The following is a 20,000-nucleotide window of genomic DNA, read 5'->3' as shown; positions in this document are numbered from 1 at the left end:
AGGGATAGCTGGGGAACTTGGAATGTTGTATCCAGTATTGCAGCCAAGTCATCATTATTTACATAATTTGTTCAACGAGCCTTGATACTTATAGTATGTGCTTGTGACCAGGGCTGTTTTCATGATGACAAGCTTCTGTTATGTCTGCAGTACAAGGTGCATTGCAACCAGATAAAAGTATGAATGGCTGCAGTAAGCATCGTAGGTACAAGAGCACATATAGCAGTCATTGTGAATCCTCGTGCACAGACAACCAAGCTATGCTGCTGATATATTATTGTAACGTAAGGCAGTGTATATGCAGAGAAATGCCCTATGAAAGGGAAACGGTCAGTGATGACCAAGGGTGGAGCATTGAGTTAGTAGCTCAACAGAAATTCACAGAAAAGACTGCAAACCGAGGTGTTAACCAAAGAAGGGGCAGAAAACACAGTGAAGAATGGGATCGGACAATGCTTAAATGTATATTTATGCAAAACTCAGACAGGACATACAGGATACAATAATGTAAGATTATGTACCATCCTACTTGTGCAAACAGTGTAATGTTGCATTGAGTATGCCTGTGTTATAACCTGAATGTTACTAAAATGAAAATGAAACCTCTGAGGGGATCTGATCCGTAAACTGTCTCCAATTGCATTACACACTTGGCTCCATAACAAGGTGAATTCGAGCTGCACTAGAGTGAAATATTCAGGAAAAGACACTTGGAATTGAATTCATGATTTGATTTTCTCCTAGTCATCTAATAGCCTTTCAGCATGGTGTGCCACAAAAGAACGCTATACTGACTGTTTTGGGGAAAGACACTTCAGGGAAATTCCTCTTTTTGCAGCATAATAATTGAAAAAAAGCCAAGGCTTATGGGAATTGAACCCATGGCTTGTCTATTTCCTGTCCTTGTAAATAGTCAGCACAGTATACAGCAGAAGAATTCATACTGACAATTGTTAGGGGATAGCCGCTTCAGGGGAATGGTTCATAGGTGCATAATGTGGTCTATAAATTTGACAAACAATCAAACATACAACCCAGATCTCTACCCACTGCAATGAACAAAGTGAGCCAAGTCAGAATTTTAACTACAAATATAAACTTCACCCTGTTTCACATATGCAAACTGTCACAGAACAGAGCTCAACTCATATGTGCAGCTGATGGTAGACATTGCCACTATAGATGGGTATAATACCTGTTGGACTTTATCATTGCTAGACAACAAACAGTGTCATTTGTTGATGGTTGTACATGTGCAGCTGATTGTAGACATTATCATTATACACGACATATGTTACATGTTGCTAGACAACAAGCAGTGTTACTTGTTGATGGATGTACATGTGCAGCTGATGGTTGACATTATACAAGACATATGTTACATGTTGCTAGACAACAAGCAGTGCTATTTGTTGATGGATGTACATATGCAGCTGATGGTTGACATTACCATTATACAAGACATATGATACACGTTACTAGACAACAAGCAGTGTCATTTGTTGATGGTTGTACGTGAGTGTCAATGATGCTCCTCACCACCCATCATGCAAATTTTGGTCACTTGGTAAGGGTGACCTTATAACTGACATGGGCAATTACAGACCTATCAGACCTAGAAGACTCATCTGTAAAACCACAATATGCATCATAACTGACCTCATAAATTATGATATCAGGACTTTTTAAATATTTGTATTGGTTGTTGTTTATTGCCAGATGGTATTAATCATAAAAGAGCAAATTCATTTCTAAATTAAACATCAAATTAATTGAACGTGTATAATCAGTTTTGTTTCTAAATGAAAGTTAAAGATTACAAATATTTACAGTGGTGCCTGCGACTCAAAATGTTTTGCAGTATTTTCTGTATTTTATAATAAAAGTCTTTTTGAAGTCTATGATGATTCAGATGATTTGATGTTTAATTTCATCTTCTCTAGTACTGATATTAAGAACCTTAGAGTTTATCCAGCAGTTTGGCTATGAGAAGGGTAATGCTTGTCTATTCAATCTGGTAATCTTCTTCAAAATGGTTACTAAGGCTGTAGACAGTGACCGTGTGGTACACGTGACATACCTTGATGTCATTTCCCATGCTGGTATTGTACAGGAGCTAAATTATTTATTTATTTTATTTTACATTTGTTGACCGGGAAAGTCCAACTGGATATATGTCCATTTTCAGCAGAGGCCCGGGGAGAAAAGCTCCAAATACAAATTAGTTACATCCAAGTACAAAAATACTACTAGTAATAGTAATAATAATACGAGGTTCAATAGAATCAAATGTACAAAAATACTACTAGTAATAGTAATAATAATACGAGGTACAATAGAATCAAATGTACAAAAATACTACTACTAATAGTAATAATAATACGAGATGCAATAGAATCAAATGTACAAAAATACTACTACTAATAGTAATAATACGAGGTACAATAGAATCAAATGTACAAAAATACTACTAGTAATAGTAATAATAATACGAGGTACAATAGAATCAAATGTACAAAAATACTACTAGTAATAGTAATAATAATACGAGGTACAATAGAATCAAATGTACAAAAATACTACTACTAATAGTAATAATAATACGAGATGCAATAGAATCAAATGTACAAAAATACTACTACTAATAGTAATAATACGAGGTACAATAGAATCAAATGTACAAAAATACTACTAGTAATAGTAATAATAATACGAGGTACAATAGAATGAAATGTACAAAAATACTACTACTAATAGTAATAATAATATGAGATACAATAGAATCAAATGTACAAAAATACTGCTAGTAATAGTAATAATACGAGGTACAATAGAATCAAAAGTACAAAAATACTACTAGTAATAGTAATAATATGAGGTACAATAGAATCAAATGTACAAAAATACTACTAGTAATAGTAATAATAATACGAGGTACAATAGAATCAAATGTACAAAAATACTACTAGTAATAGTAATAGTAATACGAGGTACAATAGAATCAAATGTACAAAAATACTACTAGTAATAGTAATAGTAATACAAGGTACAATAAAATCAAATGTACAAAAATACTTCTACTAATAGTAATAATAACACAAGGTACAAAAGAATCAAATGTACAAAAATACTACTAGTAATAGTAATAATAATACGAGGTACAATAGAATCAAATGTACAAAAATACTAGTAGTAATAGTAATAATAATACGAGGTACAATAGAATCAAATGTACAAAAATACTACTACTAATAGTAATAATAATACGAGGTACAATAAAATCAAATGTACAAAAATACTACTAGTAATAGTAATAATAATAATACGAGGTACAAGAGAATCAAATGTACAAAAATACAGGTACAAAGGCTGTGGCAGATACATTGTAATGATGAAGGAAAAACATAGCTTATTGCAACAAAACATGAGAACAGACAGGGCAGTAAAACAGATATGATTATAGTTAATAAGCATTTGGAAAATAACTCTGTCATGTGCATCGACAGTAAGAGTAAATAAAATGGAAGATACCCGATCAGTATTCCATTAGGCTTTCTGTATGGAGGATTATTCTTAAGTACTAGCAGCATTTAAAGGGAGGTAATAGTTTAGGTGAGGTAGGTAAGTGGGGGCTTCACTAGGGGAGAAGGTACGGAGAAGTTTGTAATCTCTATCCTATACGGTTAAGGCAGGTGCATATCCTATGAGATCTGAAAAAGAGTTTCATTAAGTTTTTAAATTTAGCCACGGACGGTCCTTGAGTTAAGTCTGGCGGGAGATTATTCCAGTTTTTGACGATGTAGTTGGAAAATAGGGAGTCGCCAGCTTTGTTTTTTAGATAGTATTTAGCATAACTTTATCTGTAGATCAGAGTTTTCTAGGTTTAGTATAATGACTTATTAAAGATCTGAGGGCAGGGACTTTGTCAGGGTTATATAGGATTTTATGAGCAGTAGTGAGTTGGTTATAGAGAAGCACATATGGGAATTTAAGCCAGTTTAAGTTTTTAGGTTTAGGCTTTAAAAATAATGCCACATGTGGTAAGATGGACAACAAACTGGCTGAAAGACAGAACCCACACAATGTGGGCAGCAGGTGCCTCAGCAGGAAGAATGAAAGTGACCAGTTGTGCCTCAAGGAGAGAGAGAGAAAGAGACAAGACTTCTGATTCACAAAGTTTCCAAATGACAGCAGACACCCTAATTTTGACCTATCCGTAGTAAATTTGTGGTGTGCTAATATCATCACTTGTGTCCTTTATCATATTGTACAAACAACATGCCACTACAAAACAAAAATGTAGTCAGGGCCTACAAACTTAGTTGGATAACGCTCTCTCTTTTGACCATAATATGATAACGGTTGTCGGGAATTCTTTCTGTTTAGTACAGCTAATTACTAGTGGAATATCTTTAAGGTATAAAGTGGAAAACACTCCCTTGTACATGGCATTAGTCAGACTAACTATTGAATGCAATGCCTCCTTCAGAATGTATCTCACTGAACATATCAGCTGAAAGATCTGAAAGGTTCCTAGCAGAAGGGATCAGAGGCCTGAAGTCCATAAGCTATCAAGAGAGGCTGCAAGTTCTGTCTTTATATTCAGTGTGTTATAAACTTGTAGAGGGAGTTCTGTTTCACTGGTCACATTATTAGAGTCCAGGTTGGCCTAGACCGCCTGTTTCTCTGCAAGTCCAATATCTTCAGCATTGCTAAAAGCAAAGACCTAAACATTCACTAACAGATAAATAAAACAAGGTCAGGATTAGGTTTAGAACCCAGTACCTCCCAAACATTCTCTGTTAGTTAATCAGTGAGATTCAGTATCTTCCTTTAAAGTATGTCTGAATAGGTATACACACATTTACTCTGGGATTGGCTGGTATGACCCCTCTGAAGTTACAACATAAGGTGGGGATATTAGGAAGGTGTGAATGGTGATAAGACTAAGTAGCCTTGGAATATCTGGGAATCTGTTGTGAAGCATTTCCTGAAATTTTACAGAACTGCTATAGTTTCGGCAGAGTTACTCATTAACATCAGCTGTACTAATCGCACTGTGCTAATCCTACCTGCAGTGTGTTTTCATGGCCTGCCTTGTGCAATTTAAGCTAACACTGCTGGAAAAGCAGACTGTACATATCTCTTCTGCTGTACAACACAGTGGTGGGTTTAGGCAGGGGGGCAGAGGCACACGCCACCCCCTTTTTAAAGCCATACTGTGAGCTAAAAAGAAATGCACCGCACTGTGCTTTTGTTAAAATCAGAAAATCTACCACCAAAATGGTTCAACTTAACATTTCTTTTTTAATTTTTGCGTGAAAGATGCATCGGAGATTCAACTGGAGGTTGCAGTCAGGTGATCTATAGGACGATCCTTAATTGCTCCTCTAAGTGCATCTCCACTGTAGTGAGTGAAAGTGCATTTGATCACAGCGAGGATTTAGTTGATGGTGAAACAAATTGTATGTTTTCAGACTAGCACCAAACTGCACAGTTGATTGACATCCCGTTCAAGCATTCAAGTAGAATTGCTGCAGTGAGTGCAGTGCGGACTAGTGTTCAGATTCAGAAACCGTGACGCAGTTTATTTTCCTTAAATGGAGAGTATCAAAGTTGGGTGTCTCTGAAAAACTTATTATTTTACATACCAATAGATAGTACATCATAAACACGACACCTAGTTCTTACTTCCTCTTTTTTTTGTACTAGCTTTTAGCAGTTTTGTTCTTCACAGTGTCCTGTGCTCACTGTACTTCAGTAATCCCTCCCACAATCAGATGTCACCATTTTCTCATTTTACCTTCTCATCGTCTAATTGAGTATGCACTTTAGTGACAGTCCCAGGATTGTTATTATTCCTTCAGGAAAACACACACTGAGATGAGGTTTGCTCTGTTGTGCCTTGCAGGTATTTAATTATTTGAGCATCTTGAACTGTCCAGCGATTTTGTTTATCTTATAGGGAACCTTGGTCAGAAGAATCATTATTTGTAGTTTTCCATTCTCATAGAACTCTTACTTAACAACCTTTCAAATAAATAAGTATTAATTAAAATACATATTTATATAGTGAGTCAGATCAAAGTACTTCTGAAATGTTTATCATTAAAATCAGCAGTTATCGTCTGTCTGTCGTGGTTATTCTAATCTGCTAAAACATTAGCACCTATGCATTCACATGTAGTGCAATATTTCTAAGCAGGTTTATAACATATTTGTTGGTTTGTTTTACCTTACTGGTGATTTACATTTTATAACAAACTTAAACTGAATAATGGCATCTGGCTTTCCTGCATCCCTGACTTTTTAAGCTGTCATGCTATCATTTCAAGAAAATGCAAAATACATGTTTTTATCAGGGTGCTGAATTGCATGAGTTGCTACCTTTCTCAGTTAAACCAGTTCATTCTCCCCAGATTAGTTACATATTTGGACAATGAATGTCATTTTAGGTATAGGGCTGATGCCATCATAGAAGTGATAAAGGACACCATGCTGTTTCCTAAGAACTGCCACAGAGAACCACATTATCATTCTCTGTTTCCACTAAAGCCTAATCAAGGGGGGTTGAGTGCTGTGTGCCAGCCTTTGGTGGACTTTATATACATACATACACGCACACACACACACACACACACACACACACACACACACACACACACACACACACACACACACACATATATGTATATATATAAAATTTTACATTTAGATAAACATACGTAATTTTGTGTATGGGGTGGCAGAGGAAGACGGTAGGTGACAGCCTGAGAATGTGCCATGTAGCAAAATAGTGTTGAAAGTTTGCCAGTTATGGACAGTTATACAACTTGCAGATGAGACTAATTGCATCACACTAATAAGCTAGTAAACATTAAAAAAAAAAAAGAAAATCATTGCAAAGCACATTCAACCACATAGTCTAGAATGTTAGATGAGTGCTGTTATCTGTTATGTAATACCTAATAATGAAATTCAATGGGCAAACATCAACTAATGGAATATTTTAATTTATTTTACATGTCTGCATTAATCATTTAGTGTCATTTTATAACATAGGCTCTGTTCTTTGATGAGTGCTATCCTGTGGTATGTGATAGTGACAAGTTATAATCGGTTCTAGTTTATTGCATGTTTGCTTTTGGTGCATCATTCAGAAGTAATAACAGGTGTTACTTCTACTAGAACCTTTGATTCAGAGGTGTCATTATTATAACATAGGCTCTATTCTTTGATGAGTGCTATCCTGTGGTATGTTATAGTGACAAGTTATAATCGGTTCTAGTTTATTGCATGTTTGCTTTTGGTGCATTGTTCAGAAGTAATAACAGGTGTTACTTCTACTAGAACCTTTGATTCAGAGGTGTCGTTATTATAACATAGGCTCTATTCTTTGAGTGCTATCCTGTGGTATGTGATAGTGACAAGTTATAATCGGTTCTAGTTTATTGCATGTTTGCTTTTGGTGCATTGTTCAGAAGTAATAACAGGTGTTACTTCTACTAGAACCTTTGATTCAGAGGTGTCATTATTATAACATAGGCTCTGTTCTTTGAGTGCTATCCTGTGGTGTGTTATAGTGACAAGTTATAATCAGTTCTATTTTATTGCATGTTTGCTTTTGGTGCATTGTTCAGAAGTAATAACAGGTGTTACTTCTACTAGAACCTTTGATTCAGAGGTGTCATTATTATAACATAGGCTCTATTCTTTGATGAGTGCTATCCTGTGGTGTGTTATAGTGACAAGTTATAATCGGTTCTAGTTTATTGCATGTTTGCTTTTGGTGCATTGTTCAGAAGTAATAACAGGTGTTACTGCTACTAGAACCTTTGATTCAGAGGTGTCATTATTATAACATAGGCTCTATTCTTTGAGTGCTATCCTGTGGTGTGTGATAGTGACAAGTTATAATCGGTTCTAGTTTATTGCATGTTTGCTTTTGGTGCATTGTTCAGAAGTAATAACAGATGTTACTTCTACTAGAACCTTTGATTCAGAGGTGTAGTTATGGTAAATATATCACCATTAGACTGTGTTACAGACAGCATTGTTCAGACGTAATAACAGGTGTTACTTCTACTAGAACCTTTGATTCAGAGGTGTCATTATTATAACATAGGCTCTATTCTTTGAGTGCTATCCTGTGGTGTGTTATAGTGACAAGTTATAATCAGTTCTAGTTTATTGCATGTTTGCTTTTGGTGCATTGTTCAGAAGTAATAACAGGTGTTACTTCTACTAGAACCTTTGATTCAGAGGTGTCATTATTATAACATAGGCTCTGTTCTTTGAGTGCTATCCTGTGGTATGTTATAGTGACAAGTTATAATCGGTTCTAGTTTATTGCATGTTTGCTTTTGGTGCATTGTTCAGAAGTAATAACAGGTGTTACTTCTACTAGAACCTTTGATTCAGAGGTGTAGTTATGGTAAATATATCACCATTAGACTGTGTTACAGACAGCATTGTTCAGAAGTAATAACAGGTGTTACTTCTACTAGAACCTTTGATTCAGAGGTGTCATTATGGTAAATATATCATCATTAGACTGTGTTACACACAGCATTGTTCAGAAGTAATAACAGGTGTTACTTCTACTAGAACCTTTGATTCAGAGGTGTCATTATTATAACATAGGCTCTATTCTTTGATGAGTGCTATCCTGTGGTATGTTACACTGACAAGTTATAATCGGTTCTAGTTTATTGCATGTTTGCTTTTGGTGCATTGTTCAGAAGTAATAACAGGTGTTACTTCTACTAGAACCTTTGATTCAGAGGTGTCATTATTATAACATAGGCTCTATTCTTTGATGAGTGCTATCCTGTGGTGTGTTATAGTGACAAGTTATAATCGGTTCTAGTTTATTGCATGTTTGCTTTTGGTGCATTGTTCAGAAGTAATAACAGGTGTTACTTCTACTAGAACCTTTGATTCAGAGGTGTCATTATTATAACATAGGCTCTATTATTTGATGAGTGCTATCCTGTGGTGTGTTATAGTGACAAGTTATAATCGGTTCTAGTTTATTGCATGTTTGCTTTTGGTGCATTGTTCAGAAGTAATAACAGGTGTTACTTCTACTAGAACCTTTGATTCAGAGGTGTCATTATTATAACATAGGCTCTGTTCTTTGATGAGTGCTATCCTGTGGTGTGTTATAGTGACAAGTTATAATCGGTTCTAGTTTATTGCATGTTTGCTTTTGGTGCATTGTTCAGAAGTAATAACAGGTGTTACTTCTACTAGAACCTTTGATTCAGAGGTGTCGTTATGGTAAATATATCACCATTAGACTGTGTTGCAGACAGCATTGTTCAGAAGTAATAACAGGTCTTACTGCTACTAGAACCTTTGATTCAGAGGTGTAGTTATGGTAAGTATATAACTGTTAGCTTGTGTAGCACACAGCATTGTTCAGAAGTAATAACAGGTGTTACTTCTACTAGAACCTTTGATTCAGAGGTGTCGTTATGGTAAATATATCACCATTAGACTGTGTTACAGACCGCATTGTTCAGAAGTAATAACAGGTGTTACTTCTACTAGAACCTTTGCTTCAGAGGTGTCGTTATGGTAAGTATATAACTGTTAGCTTGTGTGGCACACAGCATTGTTCAGAAGTAATAACAGGTGTTACTTCTACTAGAACCTTTGATTCAGAGGTGTAGTTATGGTAAGTATATAACTGTTAGCTTGTGTGGCACACAGCATTGTTCAGAAGTAATAACAGGTGTTACTTCTACTAGAACCTTTGATTCAGAGGTGTAGTTATGGTAAGTATATAACTGTTAGCTTGTGTGGCACACAGCATTGTTCAGAAGTAATAACAGGTGTTACTTCTACTAGAACCTTTGATTCAGAGGTGTCGTTATGGTAAATATATCACCATTAGACTGTGTTACAGACAGCATTGTTCAGAAGTAATAACAGGTGTTACTTCTACTAGAACCTTTGATTCAGAGGTGTCATTATGGTAAATATATCACCATTAGACTGTGTTACAGACAGCATTGTTCAGAAGTAATAACAGGTGTTACTTCTACTAGAACCTTTGATTCACAGGTGTCATTATTATAACATAGGCTCTGTTCTTTGATGAGTGCTATCCTGTGGTATGTGATAGTGACAAGTTATAATCGGTTCTAGTTTATTGCATGTTTGCTTTTGGTGCATTGTTCAGAAGTAATAACAGGTGTTACTTCTACTAGAACCTTTGATTCAGAGGTGTCGTTATGGTAAATATATCACCATTAGACTGTGTTACAGACAGCATTGTTCAGAAGTAAAAACAGGTGTTACTGCTACTAGAACCTTTGATTCAGAGGTGTAGTTATGGTAAGTATATAACTGTTAGCTTGTGTAGCACACAGCATTGTTCAGAAGTAATAACAGGTGTTACTTCTACTAGAACCTTTGATTCAGAGGTGTCGTTATGGTAAATATATCACCATTAGACTGTGTTACAGACAGCATTGTTCAGAAGTAATAACAGGTGTTACTTCTACTAGAACCTTTGATTCAGATGTGTAGTTATGGTAAGTATATAACTGTTAGCTTGTGTGGCACACAGCATTGTTCAGAAGTAATAACAGGTGTTACTTCTACTAGAACCTTTGATTCAGAGGTGTCGTTATGGTAAATATATCACCATTAGCTTGTGTTACATACAGCATGGTCCACAGATACTGCCAAGTAAATAAATGTGTTTGAGCTGTGTCTAGGTTCTCTGACACCTTGGGCAGTTCCCCACACTGGCTCCTGTCTCAACCTAAAGTTAAGGGACAAAAAACAAAAAGTAAAATTAAACTTCATTGTCATTATAGCTGTAGCAAGTCCCTTGCTACAATCATAAAATGCCTTACTACAGGTAATGCAGGATCAGAATTAATTTAAAACTCCTCAGTATCACATGGCTTTGCAATCATATCTAATTGGCAACTGCCAATCATGTCTCATAACAGCTTGTACCCAGGGCAGCAACCCCTCACCCAAGTTGTGGTTCTAAAATTCAGTCATTGGTTTTAAGAGTGCCTGATGCAGACAAACAACTGCTGCCAGAGCTATGGACTTAAACTAAAATCGAAAAAATACATAACAGTATCTTTTGGAAAGATGACCATCCCTGGAAATTACCACAGTAATAATACATCCCTAAAAGTAGATAAGTGGTCAGGGATCTGGGAACGCTTGCTGACAGTAACCTGACCTTTGACCACCACGTGTCTACTGTGGTACAAAAATTACTCTATATTGCACAACTTGTAAGGGCATGGCATCCAGGTCCAAGGAGGTCATTGTTCTGCTCTACTCTGCTTTCATTACACCAGTCAGTGAGTCCAATGCACCTTTCAGCATGTACCCGACCAGGCACTTGTGACAGCATGAGAGACCATGGAGAGTAAACAACTGCTATGCAGGCAGTCTCAAAGCCCTATGTGACAAAATGCTTAATAGTACCCTTTGGAAAGACAGCCACCCCTGGCAAGTACCACATTGATAATACATCCCTAAAAGTAGACTAGTGGTCAGGGATCTGGAAAAGCATGCTGACAGTAATCTGACCTTTGACTACCATGTGTTTTCTGTGGTAAGAAAATTACTGTTATGTTGCACAAGTTTTAAATAGGGGTATCCAGGTCCAAGGAGGTGATTGTTCTGCTGTGCAGTGTTGTCATCAAACCCATCATTGAGTACAATGCACCCTTCAGCATGTACCCGACCAGGCACTTGCAACAGCTTGAGAGACCACAGAGAGTAAAAAAAATCCTATGCAGACTGTCTCAAAGCCCTATCTCTTTACTCAGACGTCTACAGCAGTCTGTGCCTAGCCATCCTATGCAGACTGTCTCAGAGCCCTATCTCTTTACTCAGATGTCTACAGCAGTCTGTGCCTAGCCATCAAAGCATCTTCTGATCTTATATTGACAGATTTGTTGCACATCTGCAAAACAAGTAGCATAAGAAAGTACAGTTGTGTAAGTAAAAGTACCGTACCAGTAGATGTTTGAATAGATCACTGCTGCAGTAGCCTAAGCTAAGTATGGGTTATATCTTGCATAGGATATAGCAGCCAGTAGAATGGAAAGTAGAGAGGTGGGGATGGGGTTGTTGATAGAGGGTAGAAGGGACAATGCAGGCATACAGAGTAGTGCTGACCTTTAGGGCCAGTGTTTTTGTTGTAGATGGACTACATACATTTTAGAGGTAAAGGATAATGGGAGGTTATGAAGGATGGATGCAGACAATTGTGCTGCTTTAACACATGAAATTAAAGGTGTGGGAAGCAAAGAACCTTTGGAATCGGGGACCTAATATGGTACTGAGATAGTGAAAGTGGAGTGGTCCTGTTTAGTAAGACATGGAGGCAGAATGCAGAGCAAGTGGTGAACCATGAGCTTTGTAAGTAGAGATGGGGAAATCTAAGTGATATGGGGCTAATGGATACCATAAGGATGAAGAGGGCAGACTTCCAAGATGGCTGCACACCGATCAACAGACTGAGTTCATTTCTCCCTGTGTGAAAGCAGAAACTGTGAAAAAAGCCCCCCCCCAAAACTGTCAGTATGAGTAAACATCAGTCCCTGGTTAGTAATTACACTCCCTGGATTCTAGCAAAGAAGATTTTTGGAGAACCTGAGAAAAAATCAACCAGAAAGAGAGTAAAGAAAACTCTGGCTGGGAAGAATCCCGCAGATATTCAGCAAAAAACAAGTTAAATTCAGCTTTGGTACACAAAATGACCTCTAGAAATTTAGAGGAAAAAATAAATGTGTTAAAATAAGTGAAAAACTGAAGGAATATATAAACTGAAATAATAAAAGAGTGGAAAAGCGGAAGTTGTTTTAACTAGTTATTTAGCTGAATTGATGAAACTACAAAAATCAGAGGGTGAGATGAAGACAAGCCTGGCTGAGTATGAGGCCCTTTTTATCATTTTCTGCGGATTAAATCTACACACACACACACACACACACACACACACACACACACACACACACACACACACACACACACACACGTTTTTCAAATTGCATCACATTATTTGAGTCAGTGTTTTAGTTAATGAAAAAAATAGCTACATATTCTTGTTATGCCCCTGGCACACTATAAGGTAAGGGGAGTTTGACTAAATTAGTTTGCATGTGAATTTTTCTAAGCTTTCTTTAATCTCTCTTGGATGAGTTAACAGTTCTTCGTCTTGGACCTGTGAGGTGAATAATAGATGGTGGTATTTGAGGTGAAAATGGCCATATTCATTTTATGAAACACTAATTCCACTGTTGACTGACTTTAAAAGTTTAAGATTTAATCTGAAGTTTGAAATGTATTTATTCATCAGTGTATTTGAGTATTTGACTTTGTTAACCAGTGTGTAACATACTACTCACAAAGGTACTGATTTTTAGGCCTTAGCAGGGTACAGCCTGTTGTGAAAAAAAAGATGCTTCAATTTTTTTTGACTGGTTGAGGAGTAGTTTGGTATGTTCTCATACGAGGTGAGGTATGTTTCTCAACTTCTATGAACTTTAGCATAGTTGACAATTCATAGACATAGTGGAAAGGACAATTTTTCAAAATCTTTATAATTTTTAAGAATGTTTAGTTTTGGTGGCAACTGGCAAATCATAATTTATTTATCATATAGGCTTTAGTATGTTTCATAAAAGGAGAATTTCAAAACTTCTGAACTTGATTCCAGTCAGGGCAAGTGTTATAAGATATTCTCTATGTTTGCTTGGGCAGTGGACACATTTTTTGTAGAGAATATCTACAATCAGCTTAGTTGAGGAAGACAGCTACTAGCCATACTTATTCAACATAGCTGCTGGACATTAAGGTAAGTTGCATATTTTTATTCTTCGGAGATTCTTATTGATGCTTTACATTAATAGTGTTGGATGTAATTGAAGAAGAATGTATATTTACTGAACTTTTTGTTAACATGCATCAGATTTTAAGTGAGGTTATACTTTGTACTCTGATTTTTATTTTTTTTACAGTTTTTACTGCACTTAGTGTGGACAGTTTTTACTTCAGGGATATATTTGGTTATGTTAGGGTGGGTAGTTTCTTTCTAATAAGTGGGATCTGTCTTAAATTGTGTGCTTATTTGATAGTCAGTCATTCTTTCTCACTTTTCAAGAAGCTTGAATAAGCATTTCCTCATTTGGGTAGTTGTGTAAGATTTTACATCCGTGTTTGTCCTTTTTGGTATGTATGTCTGTGTGTCAATGTGTATGTGTAAATAAATGTGTGTGTGTGTGTGTGTGTGTGTGTGTGTGTGTGTGTGTGTGTGTGTGTGTGTGTGTGTGTGTGTGTGTGTGTGTGTTAATGTTGCCACTAGAATCTCTTCTGTTGAATTGTAGTTTATTGGGGTCTATATTAGAACATCGAAGTTTAAAATTTTGAATGTTATAATAACCACCCCTATTCAGCGAAAGCTGAAAATATCGAAGCAACAGAAAACCAAATTTTTTCCTAGGGAAAGAATTTGGCTGTCCGTTTCTGCTGCTTTGGTATTTTCAGCGTTGTGGTGGAAGGTTATGGGTCAGGTTCAGGTAAGTGTGCGATTGAGTGCGGGTTAGGTTAGTTAGGGTTAGGGTGTGGGTTAGGTATGTGTGCGATTGTGTAGAAGTGAGGGTTAGGGCAGGTTAGGTGAGTTAGGGTTAGGGCGCGGGTCAGATAAGTATGCGATTGTGTGGACATGAGGGTTAGGGCGGGGAAGGTGAGCTAGGGTGCGGGTGAGGTGAGTGTGCGATAGTGATGTACCTTAGGGTTAGGGTTTGGATTAAGGTAAGTGGATAGTTAGTGGTGTGTGTATAGTTTAGTGTAGGGTTAGGTGTAAGATTTTAGGTGTATGTGTGTGGATTGTTGTTTGTTTAGTGTGCTTGTGTTTTGGAACAGTAATTTTTTTCCCTAGGAAAAAAATTTGCTGTTCTGTATGTTCGATGTTTTCAGCTTTCGCTGAATAGGGGTCAATATTAGAACATTTGAAGTTTTGAAACTTCGATGTTCTAATATAGACCCATTTATTGTGGTGATGTATATCATATTAAAGTGTTTTAATGTATATTATCAACATTTAAAGGGAAAGTGTCAAAGATCTAAAGTTTAGAAAATACTGTTTTTTTTTGTAGCAGTGCATAATCCTTTTACTAAAAAAATACGTTTTACATTTCTTCTTTAATATCAAGGCAATTGAGTCTTGTGATGAGTTATGCCTTGCCAGTACCCACCCTTTGTCTGCACCCCTTTTTCTAAGACGATTATGCTAGTCAAGCCCAAGGTGAATTTATGGGTGCTCATTCAGTCGACTAGGACTTGTTTCAACAATGATAATATATCACACTGTTTAACTGGCATGGGGCAGTCTGTCTCAGAGGTGGAAGATATGTTGTGTGATGCATTTGTCTCTTCATCACATTTTATTTACCTGTTGGTGAAGATTTAGGTACCTTGTTCTTTCTGGTATTTGTGGAACTAGTAAACTTGTGGAGATACAAAAGATCTAGGACAACTGTATCTCTCAATCCACAGAGGCAAGGCATTGATCTTCCTTCAAGAGTCTAATAAAGGGGCAGTACTTCCAGTGTCTCTCAGGAACTCATGGTCATTATGCCAGTGATCTTAGGATCTTATGGGCTCCTTGTAGTTGGTTGATATGTCTAGTGAGGTACATCCTGAAAAGTACATTGTACTTAATTGGCCTAATAAATGCTCAATGTAAAGTGGCATTGCCCTCTTTATATCTGAATGACATTCTCTTGGCAGTTAACTTCACTAACTAGAAGGATTTTCTGATGACTGTATTTTGCCTGATGACTGAATGAAAGGGAATATTCAATCCATGATTCAAGGCCCCTAACAAACTTTTCATTTTGAAGTGGGGTATTGTCTGTGCTGTAGGCTGACAAAAAGAGTTGCCTACTAAATGAGACAGTGTTGCACTTTTCTGCATTTAATCTGAGCCTGTTTTCTTCCTCTTCTTCTTTCGTCTTTTTCCCGGTTAGGGGTTGCCACAGCAGATCACCTGTCCACTCATGATTGTCAGTGGAGTTTTACAGTGCCGAGTTGCCAACCCGGCGCCCAACCTTCCACAGAAGAGACACACACACACACACACACACACACACACACACACACACACACACACACACACACACACACACACACACACACACGGCCAATTTAGAGTGTCCAGTCCACCTACAGCATGTCTTTGGGATGTGGGAGGAAACCCATGCGACCACAGGGAGGACATACAGACTCCGCACAGAAGGCACCCCAGCCGAGAATCGAACCGGAGAACCTCTTGCTCTGAGGCGGCAACGCTAACCGTTGCACCACCCCTGTTTCAGTATACTAGTTATTGGTAAAGGGTAGGGGAATCGGGGTGGGGGGGCTGACAGTAACTCACTGTTTGCAGTCATCTGCAGACTTAGTTAGCCAGAGATCCTTGTTTACAGTCTGCAGATCAGAAAAGTAAATGCTAAAAAACAGGTGTTTAGATACCGAGTCTCAGGTCAGGACCAATTGCTTTCATTCTTCCTGATAAGACAATTGCCACTGGCACTTTGAGGATTCTGTGTTTTAGCCAGTCTGCAATCCCTCTTACTATCATCATCCACCTTTTCCCATTTTGTATATGGGGTTGGGGTGTCATGCTAACTTTCACCTTCTTTCTCAATTCATTGCCACACTCCTGCCTTCTTCGACACTCATGCCTGACTGGCGCAGATGTCTTCTCATGCAATCCATCCACCTGTTTCCTGGATGCCCTTGTTTCCTCTTACCTTCTTCCTGTCTGTCCCAAATCTTCTTCACCAGATTGCCTTCTGCTTTTCTGCAAGTGTCCAAACCACCGTAATCTGTTCTCTTTGATCTTTTCTTCAGTTGGAACTACTTTGGCTTTTACTCTTGTGCCCTCATTTCTTCATCTTCATCGTATCTGCTGTGATCTCATCTGAGCCTGCTGTTCTCCCTGACTTCATTTTCCTTAGTGCTGTTCTTACGTCTTTTAGGGTTGGCTCCTCCCCTTCTCTCATTGTAGGCTGTGTCTGGGACACTACAGCTTCTGTGGGGGTTTCTTCATTCAGAAGCTGCTGAAAGTACTCCTTCCATCTGCCTTTGATGACCTGTGGACTGGTGAGGTTGTTGCTGGCATCCCTTATGAAGGGTGTCTGACTGTCTTCTTTATCTTTCTGTCTTTGTCTTGTAACCTGATATAGTTTCTTTGTGCCACCTAATGAGTCACTTTCCAGAAGCTGGTAAAGTGCCCCTGATGCCCTGTTCTTTGCTATTGCAATGTCTTTCTTAGCTTCTTTGCTAGCCAACTTGTATTCCTTCCCAGCCTGGTCCATCTTTTCCACCTTCCACTTTTTCCTGAACTCCTTCTTCTTTTTGATGGCTTCCTGGACTTTTGCCTTCCACCACAACTTTCCTTATAAAAAGAGAAGTGCCTGTACCTTGGAATTACTATGCCTGTGTGATTCATTGTTGATACCTTTCTGCACTTTGTTTCTGATAGTCATAGTGAAGGAGGAGGAGGAGGTATGAGGTCAGGTGTATCATTTTTGCTGTCCAGATTTTTGGCTGTATCTGCTTTCCAAGGGCGTTTGTCTATATTTCTGATGTCTTCAGGTTGAGAGGTATGATGACCTCAGTTTGTTTAGGTATGCTTCATGCATTGCTGGTGACATGAAAGGAGGTTGGTATTGGGCTAGTATGTTGTAGATTATCTTATTTACATTAACGATATATGGATTATTTCTAGGTCGTTATTTCACTGTATGAGTAGATATGATGGCGTTCTGGGGGTATATAGATAACCCTCCACTAGCCATGGGGACTTGTAGAGTAGATTTGAATGAGTAGTGGGCATTGAGGTTAGGCAGCAAAGGTGTGTCCTCAGCACATACGATGTCATCATACCTAGCTAACCGTAAATGTGATAGTCACTTGAAATCACTTTTTATCCCCTGTCAAATGATGTGAAAAGTCCAAATGTGGAAAACGTGATACTGATAGTGGCACACAATGTTTTAATAGCCACTAAGCAAGCAAGAATAATCCAGAACAAGCACACATCCCAGCTACAGGTTGGCACCACCTAATCTGCAGTAGGGATCCTGTCTGTAGTGGCTAACTTATGAGTAAATTCCTCAGCTCTGTGAACACCTGCAGTTACTTCAGAGTGTCTGACTCTGACTGAGTGTGGAAGGGAATAAAATACAGCCTATCCACAACCACCCCAGCTACTACATTTGTTTACTGTACTACAATTACATTAGGTATTAGAAGATACCTTTTAGTGTTAACTATTAGCATGAACATTGTATTAGAGGTCATGCATACATTCATCTATTTATCAACTAAATGTATATTGCTGTCTTTTCACATGATGCAGAGCATTTTAAGGTGATCTTTACACACCCCTGAAAACCAGTGTTCCACTTTCTCATTCCAACCCTGGTACTTGACTAACCAGACTGTGCCCCACCCCCATTTACATATTCCTGGATCGGCCACTGCTACAAATCAGCTGCTGTACTGAATTTGCATTATTCAGTTCCTCGTTTATGCGCAGTAATTCAGAAAGTGACTTCAGCTGAGTAAGAGATTCAGTTGTTGTTTTCTTCTTCAGTTGAAAGACATTCCCACATTTAATTTTCCTTTTTGCCCTCAGCACAAGGCAGTAGCTGTATTCCTGTTGGTAACCAGGAATGTGGCATCTAATTAACTAACTGCTGGTAGGCATTAATGAGTTAATTAAAAATACCCAATTCTACATACAGACTAGAGTTAATATAACTGCATTTTTAAAATACTGATACATAATATTAGCCTTGAGATTAATGTCCTTATTTTTGTATCTGCATGGTTGGAATTATCCTGTTTGTCAAAAACAGGATCAACAATGTTCTAATAATTAAATAAAAATAACAGTTACATTCTGCTGTTCATAAAGTATGGTGGCCAACAATCTGTGTCATCTAGTTTTATAAGCTGTTTACTTTATTAAATAGTTTACGATTTCTGTCCTCTCTCTTTGCAGCTCTGTACCTTAAGCACTTAACCCATCTTGGATCTTTCAGTTTAAATCACAAAAACACACTTAAGTGAGTCCATTTTCGTTCATCATTCCTAAACAAAACAAACAAACAAAAAAAAAATAGAACTGTCTACTCCATTGACCGCAATATATGTAATTAACCATCAGTTACATTGCACAAGAAACTAGTCGGGAACTTTACCTCCATCAGTCATGTTCTTGTGGTGCTGCCTAACTAATTGATATCTCCCATTGTAATACATCCTGGAATATTTTGGTGTGAATTTCATTTAGCTCCAGCATTCATATTGTGCACCCACAACCCCCTTCCCCACCCCAAGGCCCCCTCCTACTGCTCACCTAATTGCAGCTCTGCCTGCAGTACTACTTATCTGACTTATGTTTTCCTGTATTAACCACGTCATCATGTTTGTCTTATTCCAGTCACGACCTGCCGTCCCTTCCTTTTTGTTCCTTCACTATCTTCATCAGCTACTTTGTATACAATCCCCCCCTTCCATGCAGCTATGCAGTAACAAAGTAGTATACCTCTCTCTCTGTACCCTCACTTGTTCCCTCTGTTATAGCTTCTTGTCTGATAAATTATTACTCATATATTCGGTCTGTTATCTAGAATATTTATTTTCTTACTACCCTTCTCCACTCCATCCTTTTACACAGTCCCTATACTCCTAACTCATTTCTGTTTGCTTCTTTTGTTTTCTTTCTAATTGCATGATACAACTTCCTATTTCTGCTGTGTGTTTCTCCTGTATTGTATTTTCTGTTAATCCCCCTTGCATTTCTGTGTTCATTTCCAACCATTTGGTTAGCACTGATTTGTTAAGGATTAGTAATATCTAAGGATGTTGTCATTTCCAACCATATGGTTAGCACTGACTTGTTAAGGATTAGTAATATCTAAGGATGTTGCCATTTC

The 20,000-nt window shown here is 37.6% G+C and overlaps 1 protein-coding gene across 1 annotated transcript in view; it reads left to right on the top strand.

Moving 5' to 3' along the window:
- Positions 1-20,000, top strand: part of LOC122814410 (neurotrophin receptor-interacting factor 2-like) — a 739,001-nt gene that overhangs the window by 510,462 nt on the left and 208,539 nt on the right. The window lies entirely within an intron of this gene.

Source organism: Protopterus annectens, chromosome 10.part0 (assembly GCF_019279795.1).
Source record: "Protopterus annectens isolate FY-2018-M chromosome 10.part0, PAN1.0, whole genome shotgun sequence".
Taxonomy (NCBI): domain Eukaryota; kingdom Metazoa; phylum Chordata; order Ceratodontiformes; family Protopteridae; genus Protopterus; species Protopterus annectens.
The sequence above is the reverse complement of the archived record's forward strand: the minus strand, read 5'-3'. Positions and strand labels throughout refer to the sequence as shown.